Source organism: Rousettus aegyptiacus, unplaced genomic scaffold (assembly GCF_014176215.1).
Source record: "Rousettus aegyptiacus isolate mRouAeg1 unplaced genomic scaffold, mRouAeg1.p scaffold_m13_p_15, whole genome shotgun sequence".
In the NCBI taxonomy this organism is placed as follows: Eukaryota; Metazoa; Chordata; class Mammalia; order Chiroptera; family Pteropodidae; genus Rousettus; species Rousettus aegyptiacus.
The window spans coordinates 35,054,898-35,074,681 of NW_023416290.1; the positions used below are offsets into that span (position 1 = coordinate 35,054,898).

At 39.1% G+C, this 19,784-nt stretch overlaps 1 protein-coding gene across 2 annotated transcripts in view; it reads right to left on the minus strand.

Annotated features, from left to right (window-relative positions):
- Positions 1 to 19,784, minus strand: part of NCALD (neurocalcin delta) — a 366,103-nt gene that overhangs the window by 233,798 nt on the left and 112,521 nt on the right. Inside the window, exon 2 of one of the 2 annotated variants that reach the window (XM_016147541.2) lies at positions 18,956 to 19,008. The gene's annotated coding sequence lies outside the window, so the exon portion shown is untranslated. Of the gene's footprint in view, positions 1 to 18,955; positions 19,009 to 19,784 lie in introns of those variants that run through there. The other variant, XM_016147543.2, reaches the window with a different exon arrangement.

Here is a 19,784-nt window from a genome sequence, read left to right on the forward strand (position 1 = left end):
AATGCACTAAGAGATTAAAAGCAACAACTAATAATAAATTAGAATAATTATAAAATATATTGTAATAAAAGCTATGTGAATGTAGTCACTTGTTTCAGGGGATCCCTTGTTTAAGTGTTATAAGCTAAATGCTTTTGGTGCAACACATTGCTGTCAAAACACATTTTCTGTTCATGTCTTCTGCCCTCAAATTTAATGCCTTTTCCATCTTAACTAAGCACTTATCACACACTGTGGCTGTATCTTTTGCAGTTTAAGGTCCAGCCTTAAAACTAGCATCAATTTCTTTTTCCTTCTTCACAATTTGACAGATAGAAGATGCATTCTTATCATAGATCTTAGAATCTCAGCATATAATTCTTTTTTTCTTTCCTTATTAGGTTGAGAACTTTCACCTTTTCACTTAAAGAAAGTACTTTATGGCTTCTCTTTGGCATATCCGAATAGCCAGCATCACTACTCTTGTGCTTTGGGGCCACTATTAATAAAATTAGGGTGACTTGGACACAAGCACTGTGGTGTGATAACCCAGAGGGAGAGACTAACGGCAGGAGCATGTTCAGCCTGGAGGGGCGGCACACAAGGAGGATTCATGTCCTGGGAGGAATGGAGCAGGACAGTGCAAGATTTGATTAGGCTACTCAGAATGATGCACAGTTTAAACTTAGTTGTTTATTTCTGGAATTTTCTATTTAATATTTTCAGACCACAATTAACTGTGGGTAACTGAAACCAAAAAAGCAAAACCGTGGATAAAGAGGGATTATATCAGTGTCTACCTTATAGGATTCGTGTTAAGATTAAATGCACACTGGCTCCCAGAACTCCATAAGAGAAGCTGCAATTCAGGATGTTGGATTGTTCAAAAGCGGTGACATGTTTTTGCTTTAACTGACAAGACAGACAAATGAGTGTTACACTCTGCAAAGCAATCACCTTAAGAATATCTCTAGGCAGCATTTTCCCCCTAAAGCTTCCTCTGTGTAACACATTTCTGGAACTTTTCCTTTGGAACTGCCTCCAGCATGAGTATTTTGGGGGATGACTAATTTCTCTCCTTTTGGGATGCATTATGACCAGAATGGTCATTTGGAGACAAGTGTGGTATTAAGAAGAGGAGCATCCTTTCAGACAGACATAAAGGGAGACTGTGACGTCCCAATCCGGTCCCAACACATGTGTCCAACTCTATCGGCTTCCACCAGTCCCCTGTCCCGCCCACTCGGAGCTCCTCAAACCTCACCCTTCCCTGCACCAGCAGAGCCTTTCTTGCTCCCAGGACTCCGTGCGGATGACTGCTCCTGAATGCAATCCCTTGGCCTTTCCTCCCTAATCCATCCAAAAACATCCTTCTTAATTACCACATCCAGTCTCGTCAACCCTTCTGTGAAGTTTCTCCTCTGCCAATGAGGCACAATAGCACAGCACTTAACACAGATGTGAGAACCCAACAACAAGATCTCAAGAGAAGCAGCAGACAGATGGTGATGTACATCCATGGGGAACCACACTGCCTGGGTCTAAATTCAGCCTTGATGATGAGGTCACAACCTCTGTGATTTAAGGTGAGTCATTTCACTTCCCCATGTGTCAGTTTTCCCAATAGTGAAATATGATAAAGAGTGGTAGCTGCTTCAAAGGTCTAGTTTGGAGATTATATAAAGCACTTACAAGAGTACCCAGCAAATGTTTATTTAATGGAGTCCTAGAGCTGTCATCTCTTCACTGGGTGACCTTGAGTAGGTTATTTAACCTCTTTGCATCTCAACTTCTTGACTCTAAAATGAGGATAAGAAAAATAACAACAACTTCATACAATTGTTGGGGATTAAATAAATAGTGTAACTTGTCTAGTACATAATGTGTACAGAGCTTTGTATACGGTAAGATTTTAACAAAATGGTAATTTTTAAAAAATTGTTTCTTCTGAACTCTGTAACATGTTCTTTATATCTCTACTATGACACATATCAAATTATAATAGCCTAGACTAAGAACTCCTTGAGGACAGGAATCTTGTCATTATTCTCCTAAAAAAGGGAATACTAGGTCAGCTGGCAACTAGGACCTGGAAATTGAAACGGAAACCACAACTTAACAAAAACTGTGTATTGATAGAAAAGAAAAATAGAAAATTGTACCAAACCATGACTTGGAAGACAAATTAAAGTTAGACTCTTAATATGAGCTCACTCAGACCCACGGTCTTCTAAATAAGACCACAAACCAACTAATCTAACGATAATTCCACACTAAGTCATGTGTTCCAAAGATAAGACCGCCGATTGTTTCAGCAACCTCCTACTTGATGAATTCTGACCAGTCTCTGGCCAAGACCATCCGATGACTATCTCCAGTCCTGCAGACTATATTCTTCACTAATTTCCACCTGTTAAAACTCCCCACAGCTCTCTGTGGTGTGCACAATCCTTTGCTGCAGAAAGTTAATAAACCTGTTTCTTAGCCTATGGTGTGACCCCGGCAGTCTGTTTGGTGGGCTTTTACACACCTTAATATGCCAAGGACTTGGCACAGCACCTGGTATTAAGCAGCCTTTTAATAAATTGTGTCTTGAGCAAAAGAATGGAGGAAAGAGACCTTTGCTTTTGTAACTTATGAGTTCTAAAGATTATTCTAAAAAGAGAGTTTCAAAAATATTAGGGGCCACATCAAGCAGCCTTGAGGGAACTATGTATGTAATTTTCTAAGCTGCATGCCTTAAAGAGCCAACCTCTACTGAAAATATGTAATCAGGAATGCTGATCAAAAGCCAGAGTTACTGCTGCACATTTATACACATCAAATAAAATCCCTCCTCTACAGGAACTGATTAATCGAGGACACAAGGTAAACAAGCAAGTGGATGTGGTCTGTGTTCCCACAGCACCTAGCAGAAGGCCTTGGCCATAGCAGTTGCTCACAGAAATCCATTCATTGGCCACTGACAAGGATTCCATTCCATATCTAAGAACTGGCTGAGAGTTTCTGAGCAGAGGCAGATCCCTGATATATACAATGGTCTAGGAACCTTACTTTCTAGGAGCGAGGAAATACTATGAGCTAGCAGGCTCACAGGAGGTTATCTCGATGACCAGGTCCTTAGAAAGGTCCTTGCTTATAGAAGTAGCAGTGGAAAAGAAAACGAATCTATCTTACCAAGCTAGAAGAGACCACCATGGTGACTAACTGAACTTGAGGGAGCGTGGAAGGCACCAGAGTTAAAGGTGAACCAATGTTTACCACCACAGTGATTTGAAAAATGATCCTGACACAGACAGGAATAGCTTCGAAGGATAGAGACGATCTTTACATCAGTCCTAATGCCTGTTATGATGGGGTCCGGGTTCTTAGGTTAAAGAAAGCTAGCACAGTGTCGCATTAACCACTACCCTCCTGCTCTAACACCTTGCACAGGTCAGGTCAATAAGGGAAAAATAGGTCTGTACATATCTACTTAGAGAAGTTAACTTTTGGCAACTCATTGATACTAGCTACTAGTACAAAGAGATGATATTTTCTTCATAAGTCATGATCCACAGGTTTTTTTTCATTAGCTGTGCTCGAAATTGCAATTAAACTCATTTACACTATGAGAGTCAATGACCCTTGAACTTTAAGCCAATTTACCACTAGAATAGAAAGCTTATGACCATTCTTTGACCTTTCATTTAACATTTTTATGTTATAAAGAGATCAGTCAATATGACTGAAAACAAAGCCAGGCCAGACATTTGTCCAAGCTAGGGAAAAAGGAAACACAGTCAAGATTAATAACAGTGTAAACTAACCAATAGACATAAGTAAATAAATAATATTTTAAAGAGCATGATTTTTTTTTCTAGAGCCTTCTAGATGAAGGTAGCTTTGTCCAAGCATTTATCACAAATTTGGAAAGGAAAAGTAGGGTTAAACAGGACAAAAATATCACAGCAAATAGGAGTCTGATAAGCTTCCACTGCATCATATTTATAGACTTGATGTAAAGTATTTCAGAGAGATAGATCAACAGGAAAAGGAAAATTGAATATGAATTTCTTTTCTCAAGAATACAATCTTCTGGACACTGCTGAATTGTCACTCACTAAAAACCCCTAGCTAAAGAAAACGTTTTCAGGTCCCACAACTGAAATTGCTGAAACTAATCTATTTTCAGTTGTATTTCTCTGGGTCTCCCAGAAAAAGTTCTTAAATGATCTTGGAGCCAGATGTGGTTAAAGTTTTGCCAGAAGCATTTAAGATTGTTTTGTTGTTTTGCTTATATTTTCAAATAATCTACAACTGGAGATATGAACTAGAGTGAATGTTTTCCCCAGAAACAAGCCTTTCTACCACTTGGGACTATTTTTACTAAATAATTCATGCACAACTAATCAATGAACAACTGCAAAGGATTATTTAGTAATTACATTTACCTCCGAGACAACCCATTAAAAAAATAAGAACATTCACATCGTGATGACTATTTTTAACTCTGAAAATGTCGCCTGGGACAACCAATAGCACAAGCTATGCTAGGCCCCTCCCTCAGGGCCCCTGGAGGTCAAATTCAGGCTCATGTTGTGTTAAAGGTCAACACCTTTCTCACAATACAGTGAGGCTATAAAGACTCAAGAAAAGAGGGTCCTAATGCACTAAAACGTCACTATAGGCTAGGTGAGTAGTAACTTTTTAAAACAATAAAATTGGCTATATAAAACATGTATTTGTTCATTAATTTAATGCATCTACTTTGCATTTCCTCCAAATCTAATGTCACAAGTAATCAATTTGGGGGCTCAATAGCAAAGGACTATGTTGCTGGTTGTTCTCCATCCCCCCTCTACAACACTCCCAACCGTACACCACCTCTCCTGTCCCTGTGTTATCTATACTCCCTTGGCTCTCTAGCTTCCTGTTGGGTTTGACTAATGGGGCACCAGACAAAGATGGAAGGGTAGAAGGAGCATGATGGGGTGCGGTTTTCCCTACTGTCTCTCTGTTGCACTGCAGTGTCTGAAAACAGTTTTGTCCTTTCACAGCTCTGGCTTCTGTTGCGTGGCTCTTCCTCCATGATTACAACCCTCACTGGACTCCACTATTTGCTCTTTATGTCCCTTCAGCCTGGTGATAGCAATGTCTTCTCTTTGCTACTAGTCTTGAATTCTGGTCCATTCTCTGTTTGTTCCTAAAACCCTGCCCACAGGTCAGCAATGGTGCCCTCATTAAACTCTCTTCAGTCAAACCCTCAGAGGTTGATTCCGTTTCCTGCCAAGATCCCAATGCAATCATGTTGCAAAATAAATACAGGTGTGCTTGTTTCCTGGCTTAGGATGGTGAGCAAACACAAAAGAAGACCAATATCTATGAAAAACATGCATGAACAAAACAAACCTGCACCGAGTTTTCTGTTTTGGCAAACAACATATTTAATGTCAAACTTAATGTCGAAAACAGCGAAATATAGCTAATACTCCTCTTAGCATCTACTTCTTTTTTAAAAGGAGGGGAGGAAATCTCATCCATTGACCTCCACCATCAAAAACATCCATTGGGTAAACCCTAGGAAAGGCTAGTTCTAAACAAGCAGTTCTCCATAAGTCACATGAATGCTTCAGAAAGATGGTCTTTTCCCCACTCTTCTTTTGCAATTACGAAAACAAAAAAAACATTTTCTAAATCTTTTTTCTTTGGTGTCCAGAATTTAATTCGCTATACTGCAGAAAGGATAAAGCTATTGCCTTTTAAAAACTCGAGCCAAGTACAAAACAGAGGAGAAAAAAAGCACTGTTTTATACAAGTAATACAAGGTGGTACATGACATCTTAAAATCCATTATCATTCTAAGACTATATCTCAGATGGCACTTGTTTTTCTTCATTTGGATATTTATTTATTTAGCTGGAAGCCACAGTTCTCTTTATATCATTAACCCACCAAAAGGATATTCGTTGAATACGCAACAAGTTGATAAGTTTTGCAGTTTCCAAGGCTAAATGTAATGTTTTTATTGAATCCCCCTTTTTAATTAAGCCATGGGCTCCTAATAACATAGAAGCTGTGAATTAATAATCAGAGCACAAGTTTTAACTCGGGCACTATTAACTAATCAGGCTCTCTCCTGTATTTTGCTTTAACACGGTACTGGTTATTCAACACCTCTCCAAAACCATTCTCCAGATCCATTCTCCCCTCCTCTCCCTCTTCTGTACCTAGAAACTGTCCTCCATTCCCTGCCCTCTGGCATTTTGTTCAGTTCCACCAATGGGAGGCGCCAGCAGGAGACTCAATGTAGAGGAGATAAAGACAGAGTCTGCCTTCCTCTGTGTCCTCTGTGCGCTGCAGTCTGCTAGTTCTGGCAGTGGCTGCTTCTCCATGTACATGGCCCTGACTACTGCTCACCTGGCTGGCTCTTGCGCTTCTTGCTCCAGCTTAAAGCAAGTAAAAGCTCTTCACTGCTGAAAGTTCCCGGTTGCCTTTATATCCCTTATTTGTTCCTTTTACCCTGCCTACACCTCTGTAAACAGCACTTTTTCTAAATTCTCTCTAGACTCCCCTAAAGTGTGCCTTCTGTCTCCTGCTGGGTCTCTAACTGATAGGAGCATAACATGGGATGAGAAGCACAAAGTCCCACCCAAAAGGACCTGGGGGCACATGGGAGATCCCATTGGATACATACTCCTTAGCCCTTGACAGGTGTGCCCAGGGTCTGTCTCTGCCTTTGCAAGAGTAATGGATGTAGAATTCTAGTGTCTGAGAACCACATGGGAAGCTTTTTAAAAATGAACATTTGAAGAAAAACTAAGAAACCATCATAGAGCCAAGGAAACTAAGGAGATATAATAAAATGTAATGTGATATCCTGCATTGAACAGAGAAAGGATGTTAGTGCCCAAACTGTTGAAATTCAAATAAAGTATATAGCTTAGGTAGTATTATTGCATCTATATTAACTTATAAATTTTGACAAATATATTGTTTATGTAAGAAGTTAACATTAGGGGAAGCTAAGTGAAGGAAACATGGAAACTTTACTATCTTTGCAATTTTTCTATAAATATAAAACTATTTCAAAATAAAATGTTCATTAAAATAAAGATGAGCAGATTCTAAGACCCTGCATGAGACTCCGTGAATAAGACTTCTAGGAGTAGATACCTACACAGGTGGTTTGAGAACTAAACCTTGAAAATCCCCCAAAGGACTTGGATACTCTGAGTTCTGGTTGAGATAAGGAGGGAAACAATTGTTTACCGATGCCAAATTACAGCACTATTACTTGACTACTTAAAGAAAAGAGCCAATTGAAGCTTTGTCAAAGTTCACCTCCTATTCCAGTTAATTAGAATGATTCATCCCTCGACCAGTTGCTGCATTTAGTTTCTTGCATAAAAACACTTGAGGAGGTACAGGTAATTATAGAACCAAACAAAGACAGTGACGGTATGGCCCTTCCACTTCCTCCCCGCTCTGAAGCCAAGGCTTCTGCAGTGCACATCCTTTTCCTTTTCTCCAACTTCGAGATTCAGAGAGGGCCGGGCCAGCCACACAGGCTGACTGCGCGGTGTTTTTCTTCATCTTTTCCATGGTGGACACCCTATTTCTCTAAGTCATATTTAAGCTCCTTGAAGGCAGGAGCCATATTTTCTGTTTCTTCTGTGGTTTTCTACAGCTCATTTCACTGTTCTCTGCCCATGACTTTGATGGACGACAACACGCACTTCCCCATTATACCCATATCTCTGCGTATTAAGTTTAGATAGAATTCTTACATTTAACATTTTCTATGCCATTGGAATGCATCAGAAGGGGGAGTAGGTAGAGGTGAAAATGTTGGCACTGTTGTTACTTGTTTATTAACAACAATGTTAATCGATCACCTACTCTGTAGCAGGCACTATTCTAGGCACTGGGGCTCTAACAGTGAATAAAATAATCTCCATCTTCAGGGAGCTTAAAATCAAATCAGGGAGACAGACGACTAAGCAGCTGATTACCTAACAAGCTGTAGGTTCTCCCTTACCACCCTCGCACTTTGCCCATCATGACAGGGCAACTCGAGTCTGATTTTGGAACAGGAAGAGTACACTCCAGGCCCATTTCCTGATAAGAATTGATTTTGAAGGAGGCATAATCTTTCTGATTCTCAATCCTCTCATATAAAGAAAGAGAGAAAGAGAGAGAGAGAGAGAGAGAGAGAGAGAGAGAGAGAGAGAGAGAGAGAGAGAGAAAGAAAGAAAGAAAGAAAGAAAGAAGGAAAGAAAGAAAAGAAAGAAACTAAAAAAATAAAATTTGCCTCTCTGCCTTAAGGCAGTTGTTACAACAATTGATGTAAAAGTGCTTTGAACACTGCAAGGTGTTATACATATGTCGAGCAATAGAAATTGTATGACTTAAATAGTCCCTGCCTACTAACTCTAAAGCAAAAAGCTAGAGGTTCAGTGGCCTTGCCCATTAGGCAGGAATTTCAGACAATAACATATTATAAAAAGCAATCCTTTCAAAGATCCAAGCCCTGTTGCTTTGGAGTTAGCAATGAGTGAGAATTAGATTAACATCCAAGAACTGTTTGGGGAGAACTTGCCTATGAAGAAGGCGGGCCTGCCATTGTATTCACGGTAGACCCATTTTTGCTTCATTATCCCTGAATACACAGGAGAGCTCTGTTACTTCAACTCTTTTGTGAAATTCAAAGCAATTTCTTAGCCCGAGTCGTTTACATTTCTATTTTATTCAAAAAGAAGCTTCCAGATCAGAGATGAAAGGGCAGCTGCTACCAGTCAGTGCTGGAGCATATAAGCCTATGAGCAGTTTCAGCAAATATCTTATAAAAGATAATACTCGAGAAAAGTTTTGAAGATCAGATTTTCCATTTCAGATAAATGTAATGTCTATTCTTAGTTTTTAAGGCAGAAAATGTTCTGTCGGAGCAGTTTACCATCCTTCTGTCTGGAGAAGTCAATGAGCTTCTAAGGGCTCTCTTAGGGTGCCATGGTAACCACATGATTCTGGTCCAGTTTGTGTGTCTAGGGTACAGCTTAGGGAATTTAAGATGCTACCTAAAGAAATACGCATCAGAGACACTGCTGGTATGTTTGAACCGAAGGGCGACACGTTCTCTTCAGGCTCACACGCGCACACACACACACAGGCATCTAGTGTGTCCCAGCCCTGGGCCAGCACTCGGGTGACCGACTGACTACCTGACCATAAGACGCCATCGCCAAGGGCTCCCAGTGTGTGGTGCCCAGGGAGCAGCAAGTTAATCATTAAATATATAAGAATATATAAGACTGATATTGTAAAGTTTTAGCTTTTATTCCAAAATTAAAATTTCATTCTCTTGTTTTTGCTCTGACTTCAATTGTGGAAGTCTTTCATGAAGATTATTTCAGCTAAATATAAACCTGAGAAAAATTTTGAATCTTGAGCAGAGAAACAGTAATAAGATCAGAAAGAAGTTTGAGGTGCTCATTTGGGCCTTCAAATGCACTTAGCCTGAAAAATCGTAAAGAGTGAAAGGAAAACTATTGGCATATGGAGAGGAACAGTATTTTGACTTCACTGGTAAGGCCAAATCACGTCCAAAAGTGGGACTCTCTAAAGTCTTCCCCAGACTGTCTCCCTAGAGATAAAATTGCCCTTCGCCCAAAAGTAATTAACAAATATCAGATAACAGAGGCTTCCTCTGCCCCACAGTGCGTGTGTGTGTGTGTGTATGTGTGTGTGTGTGTTTACACCATCACCAGGTTATACTGTGGCGCTCACCACATACAAGAGCCAATGAGCACCTCAGTTTTTTCTATATATGTGGAAGAAATTTGATCATTGACCCCCAAAATGATCTTCAAATATTGTCTTCAGGAAATATTTAGGAAGCACATGCTGTGAGCATCACGCTAAACCAGGGGCTGAAGGAAACACAAAGGAAATATTGAGCCTGGCCCCTGTTTACCCTTCAGTTGAGGAGACAAGTAGATCCACAGGAAGAGGTCAGGTCGCATTTCGTTCTGCCTCTCACCTCTTACCTGCTCTTCATTTCTTTGTTGACCTCACAGAGATCTCCTGTCTTTGGCCTCCACCCATCCACCATGTCCAGCAACCACCTCCATCTTTGTGATAGCTCCACATGCACACACACACCTTGGCCTCCCTTCTTTCTAGGCCCAACCTGAGATGCTGATGGTATCTCCAGGGAACCTTCAATATCTTTGTCCTTGTGTCGTTACAACCCTGAATAGTCCTGTATTCTGTGTTCTCTGCTCTAACAGTGAACACTCCTGGAGAAAAATCACATAACTCTGTATACCTTCAAGAAGGCCATGAAGAAAGGACCACTAGAGAATGCTGATTTTCCAATTCAAATGTAAGTTCCTTGAATGTGGGGACTTTGTTAAGCCGGAGGCCACCCCAGCAGACTCAATAAATCCTTTTTGCAATTAATTAATGCCTAAACAAAAAGTTAGGAAAGAAGGATCCATACTCAGTCAACAAATAAACTAATTTGTTTAAACTTTCACACACAGTTTACGTATAATTAATCACAATTATTCCAAATAAATCATTAAAAAAAAATAGCCTTAGAAAGAAGTGACTCTTAAAAAGCAGCTGGTAAAAGTTATTCTTACAACTCCAGAGTTGTAAAACTCTTCAAACTTATTTTATAACTCAGAATATTTTATAACTTAAAATCATTCTGCCTGTTAATTAAAGCAATGTAGTTGAGGTCTCACTTGCTATACTGCATGGCAAACCACCTCTAAAAAGTATCACCAAATGGGAGCCATCCTCGGCTATGTTTCTCCCAGGGAAAAATTAAAGAGTCTGGATGTTAGCCAGAGAGGCAAAGAGCAAAGGAATCCAGAAATATTTTGAGAGAAGAAAACATCCTATCAGGTCAACAGCCACTGTGAGGTGTAACGTTGCAGTGGGATGTTGCTGCCTGGACAGGGGCTCGAATAGAGTTTTGGGTATTTAGAGCCCACAACGGGAATACAGAGCACTCTTCCTCACGCCAGTGGCAAACCTGTCCCAGAGCTGAGGGGGGGGGGGCACTGTCCTGGCCGAGATCCTCATACCCGTGTGGCAGGAATAAACTCAGATGCCACCTAATTCTCCTACAAATGTAATAACATCTGACAAGAGGATGATTGGACAGCACAAGATGTCATTTCCTCTAATTAAGGAACACTCAAGAAAAACCAAAATAGCCACAAAGCACTGTCAGCAAAGCAATCAGCAGCGACAATCAGCTGTCAGCTCACAGTCCTGAGCTGAGCCTCGCGTAGAGAGCAGGGCTGGTTGTTATGGGTTTCCAAATCACTGTGACAGCAGGAGTCAAGGATGACAGGCAGAGCAGAGAAGCCAGAGCCTGCTGCACACCGATGGCACTAAACCCCTTCGGGCGAGGGGAGTTGCAGCAGTTGGTTTGTTTCTTTGTTTCTGCGTGGTAATGTAGGGGGACCCTGTGAAGAATCCTATCGCAAGCTTCCTAAGAAGCCAGAAGTCCACTGACTGCAGCTCATGTCGTTTCTTCACCCTGAATCACCCTTCTCTCTACCTGGAAAATTCTATCCTCTCTTTAAAATATATAATCGATTAGTCTCCAATTCCTTTGTGAAGGTTCCACAACTTCAACACACATGAATTCTCCCTTTTCTCAACTCCCAGAACAGATAACCACCTATATCACAAGGCCATTAACAATAGGACTTGGGAAAAAAATATAAAAAGAAACAAACAACACAATTGTCACAATATATAACAATATATAATGGGGGGGGGGAAGAGACAGAGAGAGAGAGAGAGAGAGATTGAGAGAGAGAGAGAGAGAGAGAGATGTGCATATGACGATGGTTGGGAGGAGCGTTATTCTTCTTCCCACCATTCCTGCCTGGGCACATAAAACCATTTATTTTCTTAAAACTATTGAAAGGTGACTTCTATTCTTCAGCACATGCCTTCGCTCCTCCTCAAGGGAGTAACTTTCCGAATTGTTTAGACTGAGTAAGGGAAAGTACATGGCGGCGGGTCTGGGCACTCTCCCTTCTCTCTATGTCTGGCCTCAGCAGCATGTATTTTTCTTTTCCATGAAAGAAGATTTCAGCAATAAAAATAATACAAAGCCTGATTATAGCTGATCTTGCCCATAATTTTAGCTCATCCTCCAATTCAGAACCATTGGAAATAAAGCTGATATTTAGCTTCCTATCTGTGTGATGTCTGCATTTAGTTCTCCATCCACAGCAAACCCTGACTTTTTTTGCAACAGCAATATGCACAACTCAGAGCTATATTATCCAGCTTCCCTTACAGCTAAGGGTGATCACTGAGATTAAAGCAGAATTCGCTGGCCCTAGGAAACCAGGACAACTCTTTACCTAGACTGACTCAGCTGGTCAACATGACCTTGTGCCCTTCTCTGTCTATCTGCTTGGAACACATACTGGATGGTCCCACGTTAAACAAGGTATGTTAAAACCATTTAACGAAACTGCCAGAACTCTTTGACTTGCTGTCTCCTGCCTAGGAAGTGGTTGGGTGAGATTCAGAATACTTGGGTACAAAAACAAAAGGAAAGCAGGTCTTATAATCTAGTCACCATGTGTGGAATTTTTTATGATATCAAAGGAAAGAGGACAACTTAAGAATTGGGATAAATGTAAAATTAACTGTTACAGAAAAAAATAGAGAAAACTAGAATTCTGGCAGCACGGTCCCATCACTGCATCACAAGATACTCGAAGTCGAGAAGATTAAAAAATTGAGGGTCTCTTGGCAAGAATCTTGACAGAGGGGTAGGTTCTCACTAGCACCCTTTGGGTCAGGTTTTGAAGCATCAATAGAAGGTTCATGTAGGAACCTGTTGCTTGAGCTAAAACAAGGTGGAGAGGAAGATAAATCTGCCCCTTAAAAGGCCGGCTTCATAGATTTAAGAAATTCCTTTCTAAGAGAAAGCAACAGGAAAATTTCTGCTACAATAAAGAGTTAAGGTTTTTGAGTGCTAGGGATACAAAGATCAAAGAAGAATTTGACAATAAGAAGCTTTAAATATACACATCATTGATAATTGTTCAATTAAATTCAATAATTTAACTAAAATATGCATTTTAATGTCTTAATTGTGTGCACTATATCCCAGTTTATTCTTGAAGTAGGATTACCTTCACAATATTTTGACTTTGAAAGATTTTAATCTCATTTTTAGAAGCATAGTTAGCAAAAGAAAGAAAGAAAGAAAGGAAGGAAGGAAGGAAGGAAGGAAGGAAGGAAGGAAGGAAGGAAGGAAGGGTGATTACATAAAATATTACTTTTCAAAGATTCAAGTGCAAAAGAATCCCTCAGGGACCTTGTTAAAATATGGGTTCTGATTCATCAGGGCTGAGGGTGGGACCTGGAACTCTGCATTTCTAATACGCTTTCAGGTGAAGCTGATGCTGCTGGGTCCCCAACCACTCCTGAAGTAGCAAGATGTAGACTTTAAATATACCCAAGGTGAAAGTTAAGGTGACTACTCTCGAGATGTCTGGGTAATCATTAAGATCTTTCTGGAACTATGATAATGCACCCCTTGACCCCACAGACATCCGGAGTTCTTCAGGATCTTTCATGTTACCCCCCTTTTCTGAGAAGCTGCGAATCTCCAGAGTGCCTGTTATGCTGCCTGTTTCTCATCTTCTTTTCACCGGTTTCCCTTTCCCAGCTTCGTCTCATGACGGTAATTACAGCAGCGGAAGGCAATTTTCCTCTTTCTCTTACCCTAGGCCTCTGAATAAAGTTATCTATTGTGCTACTTCTCCCACTGCAGGCAGGTATGTCCTGAGAAGGAAAAAAGAGTAATTCCGAGTGTGGCCAACCCAAGAGAGGAAGAAAATGTAAGTCCTCTCAGCTTCTCCATTAAGTTTTGAATTGTGGCTTTATTGCCTTCTTTCGATTCAACTTTCATCTATTCCTGACCAGTGTTTTTATTTACAACCACACTTTTCCTTTAATACTATGTCTCTTAAAAAGTTGCAACACAGTTCCTCATTATGAAAGATGACATGAGTGGAGCCATATTGCAGAGAGCCTGAGCAGCCATTTCAGAAAAACTGCCGTGCCCATCTTGTTTTCTTTATTTTCTGAATTGGTCGAAACATCAACACTCCAAAAAATCAGTAAGAATGAGAATATCCTGTTTGTAAGGACTGATGAAATTGGTCTTTGCCAATGACTGAATTGCTAACCAATCAATAAAGTCCAAAGTTAGCCTTTTGCCTGATGACTGAAAATCTAGCCAATCTATGAAGTATAAATCTAGCCTTACCTTATTTAGCACCAATGAACTCTTCTTTAATACAACTCATTCCATCTTCCTCTCTTTTTCCCCCAGAAAAACCTGGAGCACCTCTTCTATTGGGGTGGGAGGAGTGGGGAACACTATTGGGCTTCTACTTGAATTTATATTTCCCAATTCACAATTCCTTTGGTTCTAAACAAATGATTTTTGTTCAATGATTGCCTCCTAGGTTTTAGATTAACGCCAACCACTTAAGGTACAGAAGGCCATAGAGAATATCATTTCCATCCTAACAATGAGAAGGGCTGCACAATCAACAAAATTATAAGTTGTTATGAGCTAAAGTTACAAGACAACCACTGAACTAATTTAGAGAATGACATGGTCCTCCAAAGAGAAACAGGACATACAAACTGTCACCTTTGACAGAGCACAGTAGAATGAGATGGCCACCATAAAAGCAAGTAAGAAGAAGATAGTTGAAATTTTAATGAATTCATAAAGGGCAAGTGTGGGCGAACATGATAGTATAGAATTCCTGGGAACCTCTCTCAAGCTTTTCTTCCACAGGTCTCTAATAGGTGTTTGTGAGAAGGATGATGGGCAAGGTCAGAGACTGAAGAGTAGAGGTGGGGCATAAGCAAGAACCTCCACCCACTATCCAGAATGTTGTTTCACATGAAGCAAAAGCTTTAAACCACTGGGAGAAGAGCAGAAGACCTTCCCACTTCCAAGATCTAAGCAAAGATCCACTGATTCTTGGGAAGGGTAGAAGCGAAATCCATCTGCCCTGATGGAAGGACAAGAAACTCTTGGGCCCAGAATCCTGCACTGACACAAAGAAGATCTCTGCTACCACCGAGGGAGGATAGGAAATTCTTTCCCACCCAAGACAGCCACAGATACAAGGCAGAGATGAGCTGCCATGAAGAGGAGCAGGAACATGGGCAAAAGCCCCAGTCCTAAGGCCTCGACCCACAAGGCCCCCTGAGACTGAGGCTGGCCCATGAGAACTGAGAATCTAACCACCATGGCCACAGCTTTGCACTGAGCAATGAACAAGAACAGTCTAATGCTAGAAGAGGAGCACAAACACAGAGAGAGATGCCCTCAGGGGAGCAGGCGTGGAGGGTCTGCTAAAAGCTGAAGATGGAATTTGGACAGTGAGAAAAACTCTCTGGCCCACCAGGCCACACTGTACATGTGGTAACTACCGGCCACCACTGGAAAGCTCTGGAGCCTGGTGGGCGGAAAGTAACTAACAAAATTGACTCAATCCCTCTCACATCAACAGACTTAGAAAAGAAGGATGCCCATTTCTGAGTAGTAATATTATTTACTTTATTATCTATGGCTCTTCTGCTAACAGTGTCGAACATCCTATCAAAATTATGAGACATTCAAAAAAACAAGGAAAAACAACACATTGTTAAGATAAAGAAAGTAACCAACAGAACTAAACAGAGATGATCCAAATATTGGAACACTCATATGGAGACTTTAAAATAGCTATTATTAATATGTAAAAGGCTCACATGGAAAAGAAGAATGGAATTTAGAAAAAGATGGAGAATTTCAGTAGAGAAGTTAAAAACTATAGGACAGAATTAAATAGAAATCTTAGAAATAAAAATGCAATATCAAAAGTGAAGAATTCCTTTGATAGGCTGATGAGGAAACAGAACACAGTTAAAAAAAAAAAAAAAAGAATAAGTAAACTTTAAGATAGGCCAATAGAAATGATCCAGAGAGACAGGAATATTTTCTTAAAGTATCCACGAGATGTAGAACAATATCAAACAGCATAATATGCAAGTAATTATAGTACCAAAAGGAGGAGAGAGATGGAAAGGTGCCAAGGTAATTAAGAGGGGAAAAGGCTAGCTTTTCAATATAAGGTGCTGGAAAATTTGGATGTCCATACAAAAAATGGAACCTTGACCCTTACCTCACACCAGACACGGAAATTACCTCAGAATGTATCATATAACTAAACATAATACTTAATATTATAAAATTTCTAGAAAAAAATAAGAACATTTTTGTATTTTTAGTTTTATCAAGGATCTTTTAGAACACAAAACTGCTGTCCATAGAAGAAAAAAAAAATCAATAAACCAAATATCACGAAAAGTAAAAACTATTCTTTGAATGACACTTCTAAGAGTATTAAAAAACAAGCCAAACTTGGAAAAACTACTTGGAAAGCACACATTTAATAAAAGGTTTTTACCCAGAATACATTCTATTATAGCTCAATAATAGAAAGATAGATAACTTAATTTTTAAAATGGGTGAATGATTTGAACAGACTTTTTACCAAAGAAGATATGTAAATGGCAAAGAAGCACATGAAAGAACATTCAATGTCATTAATCATTAGGAAAATGATAATTAAAGCTATAGAGAGATAACACTATACACCAATTCAAATTGCTAAAATTACCGAGACTGATGATACCAAAAATTACATATGTAGCTGACTGTAATGCAAAATGGCTCAGTCATTTGGAAACAGCTGGAGGGATTTTTTTAAAAAATGTCAAATAAAAATGTACTTGCTATATTTACCATCTGACCCAGTAATCCTACTCTTAGTAATTTACCCAAGAGAAATTAAAACACACATCCATACAAACACCTATTAATGAATGATTATAATAGCTTTATTCATGATAGCCCCCGAACTGTAAATAACCCACATGTTCATCAATTGGTAAATGAATAAACAAATTGTGGTATATCCGCGCAATGGAATTCTACGTGCCCACAAAAAAGAACAAACTACTGGTACTGGCGACAACATGAATGAATCTCAAAAACTGTGCTACGTGAAAGAAGGCTGAAACGAAAGGCTACCGTCTATATTACTCCACTGATATATTCTGGAAAAAAAAAATCTAGGGACAGAAATGATCAGTGATTGCCAAGGGTTGGAGGCAGAAGTAGATTTGCTGCAAAAAAAGCACTCTTTCAGGTGTCGATATGCTCTGCATCCTGACTGTGGTTACACGACTGCATATGTTCATCACGACTTATCAAACCATGAATTTCAAGAGAGTAAATTAGTGTGCTAATTATACTTCAGTAAACTGAGCCAAAATAAACAAATAGACAAATAGTGCTATGACAAAAGGAGAGTGATTGGTCAAGTGAATATCCACATGGAAAAAACCAATCTTGACTCTCTACTCTAAACCATACACAATACAACCAGTTCCAGATGTACTGTAAGTCAAAATGTAAAATAACACAGCTTTCAGAAGAAAACATAAAACTTCTCTGTGATCTTGAAATAAAGCCAAGATTTCTTAAATAGGATACGATAATATTAACTAGAGGGAAAAATAGATAATTTACATTATTTTAAAGGAATTTATGTTCATAAAAAGAAAGTAAAAATGTAAACCACAGGAAAAAATATATATATAGCTTACTGAGGCCTCAAATTAAAAATATATAGTATTAAAAGTGTCTATAACTCAATAAAAAAGACAATTCAATAAGACAACTCAATTTTTTTTTTCAAAAGACTTGAATAAGCACTTCACTTTTAAGACTTGAAAGGTCTTTTCACAAAACAAGATATGCAAATGGTCAATTAACATAGGAAAAAGTGCCCAATTTCATTACCCTATGGGAAATATAAATTAAAACTACAATATGATACTATTGCACATCCACCAGTAGAGCATAAATGAAAAAAATCAAACAAAAACAGAAATACCTTGTATTGGAAAGGATATGGAGAAATCAAAACCTTCTTACACTCCTGGTTGCCATGTAAATTTTTAAATCAATACAACCATTTTGGACAATTGATAATATTTGCTAAAGCTGAACATATACCAACCTTGTGACCCCAAAACTCTCCTCCTACACACATATCCAACAGAATGTGTATATATAATGAAAAATAAAACTTATGAAAACTGACTCAAGAAGATATAGGAAACCTAAATAAATCAGAAATTAAATCAGTAGGTAAAAATAAATCTTCCTTGGAAGAAAACATCAGGCCTAAAATGTTTTATTCTTATATTCCACCATAACATTTAAGTAGCAAGCAATTCAAATATTTTGAAAACCATTCCTACAAGGAAAATCTCAGAAAGAAAAATTTTATCCAATTGCAAGACTAAAACTTAGCAAACTAAGTCTAGTGAAATATAGGAAAGATAATACATCATGACCAAGTTGGTTTTATCTCAGCAAGGAAGCTTAACATTAGAAATACAATTAATGTAAATTACCATGAACAGAGAAAGGATAAAATCAATTGGATCATCTCAGAGAAAAGCATTTGATAAAATTAACATCAGGTGAACTAATTTAATTTTAGCAAACTAGAAATAAAGAATTTCTTAACCTGGCATAGATCTTTATTAAAATAACTTCATCAAATGATGTACTAGAATTGATTTGATATAATTTGCCTACCATTTGATATTTAGATTCTCTCTTCTTTGTTTTGTTTTGTTTGGCTATTATACTTCACTCTGTGATGAACATCTTTGTGCATGAATCAAGTTGCCTTAACCTCTCTGTGCCTCAATTTCCTCACATGCAAAATGGATATAAAATAACACATAACTTTCAAGGCAATTGCAAGGATTAAATAAGATGTTGGAATTCGGTCTTAGAGAGTCTTGGGAGAAAAGCATTGTTTGTAACTCTGAGGAAAATGTTGTCTGTATTTACCTAGTGGTGGATCTCTCAAAGCACACTGCAGGCTCAGGTCAGAAGATGTCACTCTGTCAAAAAATAAAAAAAAATTATTGTTTTAGTTATCAGGAGCTAAGCATATAATATCAGAGGAATGCAATCAGTAATGAGACTATTGCTTGCTCTAGGATTCCTTTGCATCATTTGGTATCTTCTGCTCATTCAGCATCCATCCCTCTAATGAGGTGAGAATGACTGCTGCCATGCTTTTTTCATCTGCCCTTGATCTACAGCACTCCATTTTTGCACAGGAGCCAGAATGATGATTCTAAAATCTGAGCATAGCACACCACATGCCTCCTAAAACCCCTTCCACGACTTCCTCTTACCCTGGATATAAAGGCCAAGCCTTGCCATGACTTTTAAGGTCCTTTGTCATCTGATGCCCACCTACTTCTCCAGCCTTGTTTCTCATCTCTGTACCATTGTCTGTGCTCCAGCTCCTCACTCCTTGCCACTCCCCAGCTTTCATACACACTGCTCCTTCCACCAGGACTACCTCTCCCTTCCCCACTGGCCTTCACCTGACTAATTCCTGTCTGTCCTTTCATTCTCCTCTTAAATGTCACTTCATCAGTCAGGCTGTCTGCTCTCTTGACCATCTTGACCTCCCTTATTTATACTTCCAAAGAAGACTTCACATCTTCTTTTGCCACACCATACATACAATTACTTGTTCAATATATCTTGTCTTCCTTGTGAGCCCAAGGATTATGTATGTTCAGAGCTGTATCTTCACCCCTAGCCCAGCACTAGTCTCATAGTAGATGCCTCATAAATGCTTATCGAGTAAAAGAATTAGTAA